Consider the following 14933-nt stretch of genomic DNA (forward strand, 5'->3'; position numbering starts at 1 on the left):
GTGGTTTTATACATAAATTAAATGCAATAATCTTTAGTTATAATTTTGGACCCTATTTTTGAAACTAAGTTAATCAGATATTTCTTTTCACTCATACAAAAAGTAAAAAAAAAAACTTTGGTATGGTTTAATTAAAATACGGACTTTCTGGTAGAGTTGTAGAGTAGTTATCCTTCCTTAAACGTGCTGAACATCATGCAAAATTTGAAACCGATAGGACAATTCTAGCAAGTCTAAATAAACTAAAAAACGTAACTGTTACAGACGAACGTACGAACAGACGGACTGAATCTAATCATAGAAAAGCTTTGCTTTAAAAAAAGTTTTAGGGTTATTTTTATTGCACCACCAATAAAAGAGGATGATATATGTCGTGTGACGTCACCGAAACTGTCCCAATTTTGTATAACTTTTGCGGAACAAGTTCCACTTACGTCATATTTTTCTTTCCCGAAAAAGAGAAGGGGGAAAGAAAAAAAAGGGAAGGGGGGAAGAAAAAAGAGATGAGAGAAAAGGGGGTTTTCCCCATCTCTTTTGAAGAGATTTTCTTCCCCCCCTCCCTTTTTCGGGAAAGAAAAATATGACGTAATTGGAACTTGTTCCGCAAAAGTTATACAAAATTTGGACAGTTTCGGTGACGTCCAAAAATAAACATGTTTATACAGAAGAAGATTACCCTTTGTGTTTCTTCAAAAAAAATAAAATTTTTAAACAGTAAATTTTATAAGTAACATATCATAATGTAAATCTTTAAATTTTCATTGTATAAACAAGTATACAATTATAAAGTGCTTTGGATATAAGATTTTAATAATAATTATTATTCTATTATTATTATTATTATTCTATAAAAGGTCTAGTAGGAAACTTGATAATCATAATATAACAACTTTAATTAGAAGCCATAAAATTGACATATACACCTTGAATTTTATTTTGATATTATGCTTTTATGATTAGCAGGATCGTAAGGACACTAAGTGCCTATGCAAAATATTTGCCAACAGTTTTTTTCTGGTAAATATTCTTTACAGGGATTTACAAGGATAGGACATTGGAGCTAAATTTGATATTATAATTATCTTGGCCATTAGCTGGACCGTCCGAATAATGTTTTGAGATAAATAAGGCACAAAAAGCTAGATGTATATAAAATAAATTTCCCGTTGTCCTTTCTCTATATCCTTGATTCTGGTATTATAAGCTGCAGTTATCTTATCTTGCCCTGTGACCTTTCCTTTTCTTATCTTTTTAGGATAAGTTAATTCAATAAACTAACTATTAAGCACAAACTTTTTGACTGATTTGATTTTAAAAAAAAGTGTGTTTAATTCTGAAATATATTTTACATATTATAATTTGAAAAAATAAAATAGAATGCAATATATTAGTTTAACACCTTTTTCTGTATACATTTTTGTCATTAATGGACATAATTGCTAATTATTATTCTTTTTTTTAGTGGTTTTGTATATGAAAAGCAAAAAAGAATAGTTTTTCGCTGTATTGTAAAAATATTATACTTTTTTTCTAACACGAAGAGGTCATTTTAGGCAAACACAATTCCTCAGCGCACCATCTTCTAGTATTACTAAATGTTTTGATAGGTGTGCTTATAAAGTATATGATATTAAAACTTCTTTTAGTCACAAATAATGTGATAAAATTAATCTTGTTAACCTTATTCTAGTATGGTTTCGAAACCGATTAATTTCTGCTGGATTATAAACGGTTCTCAGCAATACTTAAAAACTATGTGTAACATCGTTTTACAGACAATTTTCCACGGAAATGAAAAAAAAATCATACAAACTTATACCAGTTTTGTTGGCAAATGGTTTTAATCTTAATAATTTTTTTATTTTATAATCCTTGAAAAGTAGTCTATGCGTTATATAACTATTCATTTATCTAAATTTTTCTTGAAAATATTAATTAAGATATCTAAGTCAAATTGAGACAGTTTGCTAGATATAGTTATATTGAAGTTGAACATTTTCATTTTAAGCTTTCTATGAACATTTTACTCGTAGTTTGTTTGATTGTAACACAACCATTTTTTTAGAGTTGACCCTTCCCAACCTCACCAACACTTCTTCAACCTAGCAACATTTTTGATTTGACCTTTTTAACTTGTGTCGCCTTTTTAGCAGCGCCTCTGTTTACCTTACAAAATTGCATATTTAATCATAATTGACACGAAGCTTAATGATTATTTTTTTGTAGCAAACCTGCTCTAAAAACATAAATAGTCCAATGCTAAATTGTCTTTAGGCATTTCAAATAATATTCTTAGGCCAATACTGTAACAAATTGTTAAAATATTTTTTTATCACATGAAAATTGAAAACATTCTCATCTTTATCTTCTCTTGACCGAATATGATAAAAAATGCCGTAGCGCTCCAACTCTATAGTTTAGATTAGTTGTCTGTTCTTATTTCTGTAAATCCTTACTCCTTCGAGACAGTTTTACTAATAAGATAAAGTTAAGACTTAAAAACTTAAACTGAATTTCTAATAATAACAGTTTATTTAAATACTAGTTGCTTTGCACCTAACACCTAGCCTATAATTAGGGGGGCGAATTAGGTCAGGAAAATAGCCTTCATCCACCCAATGACATCTACAAAGCTTTCCCGAAAAGAACAATCGAGTTGAACCAGTATTTTCCTAGATCTTAAGCTTCAGACAAAAAAACGTACTACTTTATGTTATAGGATTAAATGAATTATACCAGTTTTCAAGTTTTGACACCTATGTCCAATAGTATAGTATAGCTACCTAACTGACAAGTAATGGATGTAGTTATCCTTGTTATTAACCTAAACCATGGTACAAGTACAATATTTCATCTACAATATATAATACCCTGAGACAATAGAGACATACTCTCTAAATCAGCCACTAGGAGAATGGAGATGCATTCTAGATGTGTCATTGGTTAAAATTGGTACAGATTTTGGAATGAAAGGGCATAACTTTATTCTTTTCGCTCGCAGAATGAGCCAGCTATAAATAGTCACATTTCTTAAGATAAAGCATTTCTTGGAAAATTATATTGAGTAAAAATTAATCTCCTAGTATAGGGTGAAGCACATGACAAAACCTTTTGATTTTCTTGGGATAAAGTTAGCTTTCAAGAAACTATATCCTCGAAAAATTTCGTCGCTTGTATAACTTGAATGCAAAAAATAAACAAATGTGTTTGTCTGCCATAGAATCGCTTTATCAGTTTGACGAATTTTGTGGTCAGATGAACCATCTAGATATATCATGTCTATTGCCGACACCTATAGTATGGTATACCTAGCTGTCAAGATAAAAATTCTATTGCTTCCAAGATAAAAATACATGTTCAGTGTCCAGACACAAATACAAAAAAAAATATTTACGTAGCACAGCAATTAAAATCTAGTAGGTTTAATTTGTAGAAGGTAAGTCAACATAATTCAATACTTTTAAAAGCCTATTGAATTTCAAATACCTAGTCTTTTACAGCTGCACAGAAAACCTTCAATGGACTAGTATCAAACTTTTCTGGAAATTGTGTAAAAATAGGTGCAGCCTAAACTAGATCTATTTATGATTACAATACATATTTGCTATTATTAATATGCTAATGGGGTTTAAAGGTACACCCATCCATATTATTTGTAAAATGATACATGATCTAAAAATGCAGGCAGACATAAAAATATTAACAATAGAAAACCGTCATTGACCAACCATAAAGATCTAAACGGTATATGAAAACCGGCATTAACCCAGCACGTTAATTTATAAGAGCAACTTGTCCGCTATTTGTTGGGGGAAAAGATAGGCTTTGAGCTCGTCATAACTGATCTACTACTGCTATATCAGATATCATACATATAATGTTATGAAGAAAAGCCTTTGCTCATCAACAGGCTATTGGTGGTTACCCTCAAAGTGTCAAATCATGCACAGAACTCTTTTAAAATCAATTTTAAATTTACCCTCGATTATGTAAGGTCATGGGGTAGAGAGAAGCCCTAGCAGGGGTTAGGTATACAGCAATAAATATCCCCTCTTGTTTTCTATTTATAAAAGAAATAATGGGATACTGTGCTCTTCAGGCTCTTTGAAGGAAGGCACCAATATTTCTTATTTTTATGCAAAGCACAAGTAAAACTTACTTACTTACTGATGTCGTAAAATTCGAGGTAAAACTGTCTTTAATAGTTTGTTTCACAGAAAAGTAAAACATCAATTATGTGTTGATGTCAAAGTTTTTATCTACCAATTGTAATTGATAAAGGCTATGTTACAAAAAAAATCCATTTTGAAATTATGTCACAGGGTTAATTTGAATTTCATTCTTATTTTATGACCTATATGCAAATCCTCATGTCCACCCCCCCCCCCCCACTTTTTATTTCTTACAATGTCGTTCTGTTTTCATAATCTACACATAGATCAATCCAATATTGCGTAATTTTAATCCCGTAATTTAAAAATCCATATTCGCGTAATGAAAGGCAAGCAATGCACAAAAAAAACGTTTAAACATTTTTAATTTTCGGCCACTGATTAATGTAAAGCATTTTTTTTTGATAGTGTTTCTACAAGATAACTAATATCATTTTAATATAGCCAATATACATTTTATTTTAAACAACAACTAGCGGCTTTGCCCCTAGACGTCTCTAAGTTCACTAAGCAATATAGTTTGAAACCTTCTATGGACATATATTAACCCCTTTTAACAGTTCAACCCTTAAAAGAAAAACAACTTTCACTACAAAAGCAATCGTTATGTCTATTTATTTTTGTTTTGTTTTGTAAAAACATTTATAATGGTCCGCAAGTCTTTATACTGAGTAAGTGTGCCGTTCGTCAAAAGTAAAAAATCTGAAATCAGTAAAAAGATTTTGATAGATATAAAAAATATGATTATATACCGGGTAGCAAGGATAGAAAGATAGCTAGATATCTCTGCTAAGCTTTGTTGCATGTGAATAATAAACAAGTGTTGTGTGGCTCAGGCTTTATAGATAGAGCAGATATTTATTATGAAAGAGATTGCAACATTTGATATGCAATGTTTTTGATGTTTAAAAATTAGAATTAATTTCTAAAACAGAATAAATTCGGCTATAAATTAAGTTTTTATTAGCAAATTTTAGTTTTTTTAAGATAACCAATTTCATAGCGAATATGTTCTATAGTTAACTTTTCTATCCGTTCGTCAGTCCGTAACGCTATGTGGGAAACGTGATATCTCGGATGTTGGGAAGATTCCTAAACTCAGTATATAATACTAGCGGCTTCGCCCCAAGAGGTAATAAAAAAATCGGGGGGATTTTTTGTTTTTGGGGGGGTTGGGGGTGTCCCACCCCCCAAGAAAATAGCCTAAAACCACCACAGGACCAGTAGGTATATTCCCTGAAGAGTAGAATCCGATCGGTTCAGTGGTTACCGAGATCTTAAGGGACGGACGGACGGACAGACGGACAGACAGACGGACGATCAGACAGACAGACGGACTGACATCATTCTACTTTGTATTATAGATAATTGGTCCACTGGTCTGTCCGTCATTTTACAAAAATATAAATATAAAAAACATATATATCATATGTATATGAAAGGTTATCTGATTTTCTCCAATGATTTTGTTGCGCTTTGCTACTTACGGATAATGTCATCCTTGTTTAAATAAAATTTTAATGAAACATTAATTACTTAATATGTTACATAACATTTAATATCATAATATAATGATAATAAATAAAAGTTTAGATATGATTGTGTAATATTGTTTTAATTAAAAATATTATTAATCAAATAGATATAGGATAAATGTGGATATATTTGTAGTTAATTTTGCTTGCTAATATGAACCTTTATTTATTGGTAAATTCATTTATCCAGTTAATGGGACGGGATGGGATGAAGTAAAGAGGGTGGATGGGGGTATAGTTATTTTAGCCAGCTGCAAAAATTACTTTATAAGAGTACATGAAAATCTGGTGCAACATCCAAGTAATAATATATCGATTAGTAATCATTAATTAGAATATTTGAATACGCAACAGAAGAAAGGATGTAACAGATTTTTTAATGTTTCTATAACAAGCAAAAAAATATTTATTTGTAGCGCAGCCTTTTAGTTAATAAAACCAAATTAGCAGTTTGTAATCACAGGAGACTCCCTCTTATTTTTAAAATACTGAAAATAAGAAGAGGGGGGGGGGGATCTATTTCCGCGTATTTTTGTTTTTCTTTAGGTAAGGTTAGGTTATATTTGGTAAAGATAAGCCTCGCAGGGTAAGGGCACAATCGTTGTAGGCGCCTTGGTATTAGGAGGGGTTCTGTTCTCGATATTTGCTCATGGAAGGATAAAAAAAAATTATCATGTCAAAGTTTTTGACAGTACCAAATACTAGTTTGTCAATAAATTTGAATTAGATTTTAAATTCTAAAATAAAAGTCTTTCAATAATCTGAGATAATGCTTTACTTTTAAAAAAGCCACGATCTAAAAAATACGTACTCAGCATTTTTTCATTGGAAATTTTTGCGCGATTTTGCCAGAAAATATTGATTTCATAAAGAATTGGATCAATCAAATATCTGATTTTGAAATATCTCAATCCAAAATGTCAATACCATTTCTAGAGCAATGAAATATTGAACAACTCAATATTTGTTGAAAACAAGAACATCTAAGTTCATTAGTAACAAAGCAATAATAAGGAACATAATATGGTAAAAAAACAACAGGGGTAAATGGATGTTTACCCTACACAAACTAAATTTGGAGTACATTAAGCAACCCAAAATTTTTTTAATCACAATCACCAACCTTTAAACAATTATTTACCCCTCAACCCCTTACAAAAAAAACAAAAAAAACGAGAAAGCTTGGATGTCCTCGATTATTCTACAGTGAGTTTTTTTTTAATTTATCTTCCATTTTTGGATTACAACCACGGGACCTATATAGTCATAGAGTAGCTGCGCTTAACAACCGAATATTTAGTATAAAAAATTGCACTATATATTTCGTGAAAGGTTGAAATGAAATTATATTTCAAAGCACGATACATCTCTCATTACAGAGAGATAGATAGGATACCAAAATTTATTCTGAGTGTTCTTACAATGGCACATAATAATATTTTCATATTTTAGAGAAATATGGTAAAGTTTTTTGTAAATAAATGGATTTAGAATATGTGGATAATGTGAGATATTCTTGCATACCCTGATAAATTGTTTATCCAAACTAGCCCCACCCTTGGAACCTCACCATCAACTCTCCTGACCATGAAGGAACGTATTGACCATTATCTAAGGACTATATTAGTAACCTAAATTGACGACAAAAATTCCCCTGTTACAATATCCACGTATTCTATATCCATTTAGTAAAAAAGAAAGTCGACTTTTAGTGGTAATTATAAAAAAAACCTCTCAAATCATTACAAATGGTCCAAGACTGAATTATAGGGATGCCTTTCTATAGCCTAAAAAGTTAGTTAAACCCATATTTTGGTTTGGTGATTTCAACTACAAAGGGCCTGGAATATGTTTTGGAGTATCTATAAAAATAAAATATTTGATTTACCAGAATTTTGTTGTTTTCTAAACTTTCCAGCGAAACTACAATTTTGTTGCAGTTTACCAAAATTCCATAAAAAAAATGTGATGAAAAATATTTGAAATATTGTGTAATTGAAACAGAATTGAGCCAGGGATGCAAGGAGAGGACAATGGAAAGAAATCTCCCTCCACCCCCGAATCATCAAGTCTAAATACTGCCTGTGGTAGCTTGAACATTTATGGAAGTTTTGAAGATTTTTTAACCTTTCATTTCCTCTCGCTTCCCTGGAATTGAGCTCTTTTTATATATAGCTAAATATTTTGTATTGGCAGTCAATAATACCATTTCTTGGAACTTTTATTTTATTTGGAGATTTTTGAGAAAAAAAAACACTTCAGCACAAAGGAATGTAAACTTTTTGTGATAAAACAAGGATGTACACTAAAAAAAGAAATATAACCTAGAAGTAGAAACGTTTAAGGATATAATTGCTAAAAGATGTAATACTTATTTAACAGTTTTTTATGGATACAAGAGCAATGGATTTATTACTTGGATCTTACACCAAATCATCATGTACTCTAATAAAGTGAAACTTAAAGCTGGCTAAAGTAACGCTATCCCTATCCACCTCCTTTACCCTCACTGGGTGAACGAACTGACCAATAAGTGATGCCCATGCTAGCGATCTTAACTGATGACTATTCATCCCCAGTCAAAATGTCCACGTATATTCTATATCCATTACAAGGGCGTGGACTTGGCTTATGTAGTTTGCAGGATAACATAAAACAAGTTAATCATCAAATCCTTGTTTAATGTTAAAAATATTGTTGGAAAATTTTTATATTTCAATTTGAAGTCAATTAACTTTTCAATATGAAATCATGATTTTCTATCTAATTTTTATGTTATTTAACTAACTTTGAAGTTTAGTGGTTCTCTTTTTTGTAACGAAGCTACTCTATAATTCAGTGTGTGTTAACATTTTGATTTGAGTTTTTGTATTCCCTCTCTTTCTTTTCTTTGTTGTGACAAGAAAGCATCTGATATGTAACTCACTCTGTCCGTTTGTTCCTTCCATTTGTTCTATATAAGACATAGCTTAAATACCCAATCTTTAAAACATTTTCATGTAAAAATTTTTTGATTTTATTTTTAAAATGTGCAACTATTCTACAAATAAGTTCTATACTTTTTAAAATTTGTTATAGTTGCGCTCCTTTTGGGCATAACTGTCTTTGTTTAATATTGAACTTCCTATATATCCTTGTAAATATGTGTTACTAATCAAGGATCTAAAGGGATCTTAAGACAATGGCCGATAAATTGATGTATGTTGTACATCCCAAATAATTATACACAAAATCTTCTGTAGATTACAATTATTGGTTTAAACGATTGGGCACTTAACTTAATGAATCGACCAATCAAAATTCATTAAAAGCCCCAAAAGTTGTTAAGCCAACAAATCAGAAAACGTTATCTAATTCTTTGGGGACTAGTGTCCCTTTCCTTCCTGGTTAGTTACTAAGGCATATTATAATTATGTCATAGTTTTTCCAAATTATATTTCTGTCTCTTTTGTCTTCTTTTTTTTCGTGTTTAGACATTTATATCAAGATTAGATTGGTAAAATTACTATAAAAAGACAAAGTCAGATATAGATTAGAAAAATATTTAGGAATTCAGTTTTGCTTTTATGATTTTTATGATTATGCAGTTATGATTTATGTGAACAATTAAAAAAAAAACACGACTTCTTCGACTGCTATTTAAGTTAGACGGCTATTTTTTGTGGTAATTTTGGTGACCAATCAGTATCTATTCTATACTGTTTTCATCCGTACGTCTGCTAATAACGTTAGTGGATGAATTCCAAAAGATTTTCATTTGATTTTCACAGAATCCTTAAACTTAGGATATTTGAGTCCTTATATTGTCCTTCTATTTTACTTTTATATGAACAAAACTAGTTTTTCTCGTAGAATACTTATTTCTATTGCTCTTTCGATACCCACAATATATGGAGGGCCTCTTTAGACCAACGCCCCATTGTCTTTCTATTACAAGCTTACATCATAATGCCTTGCTAAATATAATAATAAAGTCAATTAATTTAATTTGCATGAAGATGCCTATAGTTACTATGGAGAGGTTTTAGTAACAAATTATTCTAATGCTATATATTAAGTGTGTGTGTATGTATGTTGTTCAGTAATAACCCATAAACCACTGAACCGAAGGGGAAGCTTAGTAGGTTTTAGGCTATTTACCCCCCATTAACTTAAAAACCGAATAAACTTTTGATTTCTCTGAGATTGCAATGAGAATAAAAACTTTAAGTTAAAAATAAAAAAAATTTGAGTTACAAAACGTTGTTTCACTTAAAACATCATCTTTCCTTTATAGGATTTGCTTTATTTCACCAACTAAGAAGCTTTTCATAGAGCCTATTTAAAATAACGTCATAGTGGCCTACTATTAGTCAATATGATTTATATTGGCTTTCCATTGGTAATTTAGTCCGTGTATTGGCCCAGCATTGGTCATTTGAATTGTATGACGTTATTTTTATAGGCAGTATAAATATGATAATTTTTGAGTTACATAAAGGTCTCAAAGATGTATATTTATTGCGCATTATAAGTGAGACTTAAGACAAGAAATTTGCAAATGAAGTGTTGCACTTCAAGATTTCAGAATTTTTGCAAAGGCCCTTATTTTGTAAGTAGACCACCCCAACACATCTCCTTTCCATTGTTTGAGTGTGGAGGAAAATTTATAAAGATAGTAATTTAGATTAGGGTTTAGGAAGGCCTAACAGAGTTAAAGCGGCTAAAATGGTTTTAAATATTTTGTCTTGTGGTTTTGATAGAAAGTTCTTAGGAGGATCGTGCAGATTTAAGACAGCTTTCCTTAGTTTAGATTCTAAGAATAAATTAAGAAATGTAGGCTGAAACTTATGTGCATATTTAGGGGCCGACAATGTTAGAGGTTTGTGCAGAGATTGAAAAATAAAAGCTTTTAATATAAAACAGAAAAGAGTTTATCAAGGCCTTGCAAGGATAATACAACTGATTTAGAGATCTTCCATAGGTTATAAACAATTCAATAAGTAAGGCCGATTAAAACAGCCACCCCCGCCGCCTTCTAGAAAATAAAAAGTACGAGTTTGTTATAGTTGCTCAACTTGCAATAAAAAGAACCCCACCAAGTTATTCAAGAATTTTCCTCGAAGGAACACTTGATATTTACAATTATTTGAACTTTAACATTTTATTTCGTAAGAAACTGGATAATTTTCCAAAGCAAGGACAAGTAATATAGAAAGGAACATAGCCAAGAAAGACCTAAAAACCTTTGATAAATTCCTTTTTGCATAATATACATACAACAAGGATCTTAAGGGGTTTGACAATGACTGAACGTCCTCAATTGCGATAAACTTAACACTCATTCTGTCTTTAAAAGTTTTAGTGGTTACTAAAAGTACAGTCTAATCACGATTGAATAAATGCACCCAAAGTTTTAAAGCCAACCACTGAGATATCATGTTTATAAAACCAGAACCAGTGTAATTTACAGTCAAATATCCCCTTACTTCCTGATAATATACCAACTTCAAGTATATTGAAACTATATAACAACTCCTTTTAATATTAACACAACATTAAGCTTAATATTATGAAGTAGCATTTCTAAAAACAAGATTCCCATAAAAGTTATAGTATATCAAATTTAGCACTATTGCAAAGATTTTCTAGAAAAAAATTAACAATAAAATTGTCTTATTTTTCAAATTTATAAAAATGAAAGTCATATGCCAAGTTTAAATACAACTTTTTACAAATGATTTGAAAAAATTGTACGGAAATAAATAAACTAATAGTGATTTGATAAAAATAAGGGTAATTATTTGGTTTAGGTTTACGCTGTATGTTTGTCATTATTTTTGGTTAACTTTTTGTTAAATATTATCATTAACATTGCAAATTTGCTTCTATTATTTGTTTATGATCTCAACTAGAACAATAACATCCATAAATTTGCAAACAATCCCTATAACTTTTTTTTAAAGATAATGCGACTATCTCATAAGGTTGTTTAAATTTGAAATCAATATATTAACAACAAGAAGAACTCACTTTACTTATTTGACTTTGATATATTGACATTCTAACAAATGGATTTACAGGCAAATTCTTTTTACTATGTGGCAACACAAAAAAACATGAAATATAAAAATAAAATAAATGTACAAAATTAAAATTAAAAAATTTACCTATAGATGGGGCTACCATAGAAACCGTAGAAAGCGGGGATAGACTCACCATCTCCGTCAGACATAGCTTCCCTGAAAAATTGTAATAATATTAGGAAAAAATGTCAGTGCCTAAAAAGGCTAAATAATTTATTTAAAATTATCTATTGAAACTTTACTTTCGTATATAAGATAGTTCAAAGGTTGTTGATCAAAATATTGTTTTTAAGATTTAAGTCAAGTTTTAAAAGTTAGGAAAAGTAAAGACCTAGTTCCGTATTCAAAAGGGAAAGGTTTTTAAGTCTATATTGTATTCATAAAAAAAGTCGGTGTTCCTAGCATCTAGTGGACGAAGGCAGTAAAATAAGTAAAATAGCCCAAAACCATCCAACCACAATAGACTAAAACTTTCTCGGGGCCTTTGTAAGGCTTCCATAAAATGGAGAACTTAATCGGTTAAGTTATTTGAGAAAAAAAACTTTACTACTTTGGATAATAGGATAAGTTTCATTAGCAACACTGTTAATATTGCAAAACTCTTAAAACAAGACAATGCAACAGCATAACTAACTCTCTTGTGAATATATTCCACAATTCATGGGAATATTATGACAAACATTTCAAAACAATCACAACTAAAATCACAACATTTAACAACTATTTTTTTTATCCCTTGTCCGGCGGAAAGCTACTAGTTAATTAACTTATTGCAATTGATTAGAAAATTTGTATTCAGCGTTTAATCGTCTAAAAAATATTTAAATATAGATGTATAACCCAGACAAATACCTGGATCCAGTGTTGGGGACCTTTTCGTGTAGCAAATTGCAAACTGCTTTATGCTCTTTAGTGGAGACTTAGCTGTATTAATATTACCGACGCTAATGGCTGATATTTAAAGACCCAATTGAAAATCGGCACAGAGTCCACGGGGTGTGGACACATTGACCCTCTTCCTCCTCTATTGTTTTACTTTAATGTCAAATATACGAGGAACTATTAAAAACTGATAAAATAGCATATTTAATCATTTGTATAAAAAAATACGTTTTATGAGTTTTTGAAAACAAATGTTAAAGCATGAAAAAGAAATGTAATTAAAAGTAAATTAAGCAATTTGAATATCATCATTATGAAATATAGAGTCATTAAATTTATTAAAACAATGTTAATTGGAACAAATGTGTTCTTTGATATTAAATTGCTTTATGTTTTTAAATGTAGAGAATGATTGTAGAGACGCTACGCATATTTATAAAATTGCGCTGTCATACAACAAAACTAACATTATATTCTCCTTAGAAATATAAAAGAACATAATTTCAATAAGAAGCGCAGCAATAGAAAGATAACGTTCTTCTGACATGAATAAAAATGAATATGCATAACCCCTGCGGGGCCATTGAGTACCCAAACTAACGTAACATAACCTGACATAACATAATAAACAAAGGTCTTTCCAAGTTAGAAAAAAATGAGGGGCCGGAATAGGGCTTCTGTACTCAAAAGGCACTTTGGGGGAAACTTCGAAAATCTTTTACATATTCAGTGAACAGTATAATCAAACAAAAGTAAACAATAATCGAACAATCAAACACCCAGTACAAAGTATAAAGTTTGCTGTGCTGCTAAAAAAATATTAGAAGTTATGGAAAAAATGTTGCAAAATTTCCACTGTTTGTACCATTGCATTGTTTTCAAGGATAATTCTTTATATTTTGCACAATCAATATAACAAGGACATTTCAGTTAGAAAGCAGCGCTTACAATGATATCATTTTGTTAGGAAGCTATAAAAAAAGAGGTTAATGCCCTAAGAATAAAATCGAAAAACTAAAAAAAAAATTGTAGGGAAACAAAAATATATAATAAATCACTGATTTTTACTATCATATTTATGAAAATAAAAGAAATTTTCCATCGGTAAGATTCGCGAATAGATTACTGTTCGCTGGGAAAGCTAATATATAATTATATAATTATATAAATATAATCGGGATCTTAGCTTTAGAATACTTCATTTAAAACAGCATGGAATTACATTTTTTTTGAGTTTAAAAGTAAGGTTTATCGTTAAAAACATTCTATTGAAACGAAATTATTATCTTTTAGAGATCTATTATGTATGAAATAGCTCTCCCAATACTTATAAATCTATTCATGTATCTAGCCGTATATTGAAATTAAATAAGGAACCATAATTTGATTTCATTGTTTAAATTTTGATTGATGTATTTAATTTAATTATCTATATATAAATCTTGGAAAAATTAATTAACACTGATACAATCTATTATCAAATCTATCTTCTAACTTTCTAAATTGATGAGCAGCTTGATTTAAAGAAAAGATTTTTTCTTGTTATAAAAAAGAATTAGTAACTCACATTAATCAATACGTTAACAAGGATTTAAATCATCCATATGAGGAAACTAAAAATTTCACAATTAGACAATTGAGGAAAATAATTATTGAGTTATAATTCTTTAAATACTGAAACAAATAATAACATAATACCAAGTCTTAACGAACATATGATTGCTTAAAAAGCAAAATACTCAAGTTTGGCATATTCAAAGAAGTTCTACGCTTATAACAACGTTTTAATTTGTATTTACTATTAAGGCTAAATGTAAATGTAATAACATTAAAACGACGTTTTCTTTATTTCCGTTAAAGTCGCCAAAAGCAGATACATCAAATCTAATTCAAGATTTTTTTTAGGGGAGGGGGTAAAAAGACGTCTATGTATCTTACCTCTTCTGAAGATGTGGCATGGAAAGAGTTAATTGCAGAACACAGAAAACAACCTGAACAAAATATATCATTATTCAGCAGATATTTTTCGGTGAGGAAACCAAGAACAATAAAATCTATAGTCTGCATTGCTATATAAAAGAGAAATGAGTAATGATAATGAAAGATACTAACTAGTGTATGTCTTAAAAAGTAGTTTCGCTTTGTTAATTTAACTGATTTTTATCAGCTTTACTAAAAAAAAGAATATTTAAAAGTACGTACGTATGAAAGAAATCAAGAGGTGTAAATATTTAAGATAAGGTGTTATCAAGATGAAATTTTCTTTTATTTTTAATGTA

General features: G+C 30.0%; 1 long non-coding RNA gene across 1 annotated transcript in view; it reads right to left on the reverse strand.

The window, feature by feature from the left end:
- Positions 1–14933, reverse strand: part of LOC145313885 (uncharacterized) — a 33807-nt gene that overhangs the window by 5306 nt on the left and 13568 nt on the right. The window contains exons 3-4 of the long non-coding RNA XR_013877543.1: positions 14593–14645; positions 11857–11928 (exon numbers count right to left, since the gene is read on the reverse strand). This is a non-coding gene — a long non-coding RNA (uncharacterized LOC145313885). The remainder of the gene's footprint in view (positions 1–11856; positions 11929–14592; positions 14646–14933) is intronic.

The sequence above is a fragment of the Acartia tonsa genome, chromosome 3 (genome assembly GCF_053477335.1).
Source record: "Acartia tonsa isolate MP-2025a chromosome 3, ASM5347733v1, whole genome shotgun sequence".
In the NCBI taxonomy this organism is placed as follows: domain Eukaryota; kingdom Metazoa; phylum Arthropoda; class Copepoda; order Calanoida; family Acartiidae; genus Acartia; species Acartia tonsa.